We start from the raw sequence: 2,500 nt of genomic DNA, 5'->3' as shown, positions 1-2,500 counted from the left end.
TTGGATGTGGTAGCCGTTTCTCAGGCTCCCTCTCCGGAATCGAACCCTGATTCCCCGTTACCCGTTACAACCATGGTAGGCGCAGAACCTACCATCGACAGTTGATAAGGCAGACATTTGAAAGATGCGTCGCCGGTACGAGGACCGTGCGATCAGCCCAAAGTTATTCAGAGTCACCAAGGCAAACGGACCGGACGAGCCGACCGATTGGTTTTGATCTAATAAAAGCGTCCCTTCCATCTCTGGTCGGGACTCTGTTTGCATGTATTAGCTCTAGAATTACCACAGTTATCCAAGTAACGTGGGTACGATCTAAGGAACCATAACTGATTTAATGAGCCATTCGCGGTTTCACCTTAATGCGGCTTGTACTGAGACATGCATGGCTTAATCTTTGAGACAAGCATATGACTACTGGCAGGATCAACCAGGGAGCTGCGTCAACTAGAGCTGAGCAGCCGGCCGCCCGGGAGTGTGTCCCGGGGGCCCGCGCGAACACGCAAGCGTCCGCTCAATCATTCTGCAAACAGGAGGAGGCTGAGCTCCCCTGCACAATACACCTCGAAACCCTCTCAGGTCCCGGCGGCGCGCAGCGCCGTCCCAAGTACTTGGTCGGGTTCGAGAGAGGCGCAATCGCCCGGAGTTAGGCGAGTAGACGCTTTCGGTGCGACCACCCGTGCTCCCAACTGAGCTTGCCGCTGCCGACAGAGGCCCGGGAGCGTGCTGTCGTGGCATTGCCGGCGGGAGACAACACGCGCCACCTACGGTGACCGGCAGCTCCAACGCCAGCGCCACAGAAGGACAAAAGCCCCACTTGGGTGCCGAAGCGAACTCTCCCAGCACAGCACACGCGCCAACACATCCGCACAGCTGCGATACAAACCACCAGCGAGAACCGCTGGGGCGACCGAGCAGCAGACGGCGTCGCGGCGCCGAGCGCCGGGCGGCGGCGCATCCTCAACGCACACAGTCCTCAATCGGACCAGCACACTGAAGATGTCCACCGCGCTTCGCACCGGGCCCGCGAGGACCTACTTTGGCCGCACGGCGCCGCGCGCAGGGTGCGCCGGCGCGCAGCTGCGACGCCTGCCGCGTCCGTCGGCCGGCGCGCCTGCCACTGGCCGCCCCCACCAGCCGGCTGTAGCGCGTGCGCCCACGCACCGCGCGGCCAGCACGCCGGGAGGCGCCCCCTCACCGGCCGGGGACGGTCCCACCCAGCCACCGCCGCGTATCGCTTCACACCCAGATGCCGTTCAGTTTCGTCGGCATGGTGGGTATCGCTGGAACAACCGGTTCGTACCTCAACCTATCGTCGCCATCACCGATTCACCCCTAGCGAGAACAACCGCACCACAACAGGTTACCATTTGTTCATTTGCGTAACTTCACCAGAAAACGCAGGCGTCCATCGCCATTTGCAACTTCAACGATTATTGCATGCCTGTGTCAGGTGTCACGCCACACTACGTCTGCCCACATACACGCAACAAAATGTGCACGCCTAGACAATACGTGGAAGGTGGCCCCCGTACGTATGCGATGTCCATTGCTCGAACGACTGTCAACCGGCCTCTGTAGCATGTCGCAGATATGGAACGCGGTGCACCATGCCATCACGGTGTGTGAGGAGAGACGACTAGGTCCGAATACATCAACAGACAGCTCATGCTGATCGCCATCCACGGCGTCCGTTCCTCCCACACGTCTCTATGGCGTACCACACTGCAATCCAGCTCTCATAGGGAGACGACACGTAGCTGCGTGCACAATATTTGCACTGTATGGTCCGCCGTTTTTGGGCGCAGTCGTTGTACGGTCACACATGTGCCACGATGTATCATTCGGTACATAAGGACGAATGTGCAGTACAGATTGTGGTTTACGCGTACGACATTAGCGGACGGTTGACACAGGCCGCACCACAACGTAGCCTGAGTACGTCGCATGCGAAGGGCATTGAACATGCAAACTTCTCACCAACCAGCTTGCGAAGGCAGGGGGGCAAGGTGGGGACGTGGGGAGGGGCGGCATGTACGTCCTGCTGCCATCCACATTACAGTGTACAGCAGGAGCATGTGGAAAGTCAGCAAGACTTGCAAGGTGTTTAACATGAAGCGATACACAGGGGAGCGGGCAGTGCGAGTAGCGAACTATATTGCGAGGGTTGCGGGTGGGCAACACTACACTAATTGAACGAGTCGTATAACAATTACAGAGCAGGTTTAGGCGACAACATGGGTTACGTTAGGGGACAACGTGGGTTACGTTAGGGGACAACGTGGGTTACTTTAGGGGACAACGTGGGTTAGGTTAAGGCACAACGTGGGTTAGGTTAAGGCACAACGTGGGTTAGGTTAAGGCACAACGTGGGTTAGGTTAAGGCACAACGTGGGTTAGGTTAAGGCACAACGTGGGTTAGGTTAAGGCACAACGTGGGTTAGGTTAAGGCACAACGTGGGTTAGGTTAAGGCACAACATGGGTTAGGTTAAGGCACAACGT

The 2,500-nt window shown here is 57.7% G+C and overlaps 1 non-coding gene across 1 annotated transcript in view; it reads right to left on the bottom strand.

Moving 5' to 3' along the window:
* LOC124764094 overlaps positions 1-434 on the bottom strand; it is a 1,909-nt gene extending 1,475 nt beyond the window's left edge. The window contains exon 1 of the ribosomal RNA XR_007012681.1: positions 1-434. This exon is cut by the window's left edge and continues 1,475 nt beyond it. This is a non-coding gene — a ribosomal RNA (small subunit ribosomal RNA).
* Positions 435-2,500: the final 2,066 nt, after the last annotated feature.

Source organism: Schistocerca piceifrons, unplaced genomic scaffold (genome assembly GCF_021461385.2).
Source record: "Schistocerca piceifrons isolate TAMUIC-IGC-003096 unplaced genomic scaffold, iqSchPice1.1 HiC_scaffold_625, whole genome shotgun sequence".
Taxonomy (NCBI): Eukaryota; Metazoa; Arthropoda; class Insecta; order Orthoptera; family Acrididae; genus Schistocerca; species Schistocerca piceifrons.
This window is presented reverse-complemented; position numbering and strand designations above follow the sequence as displayed.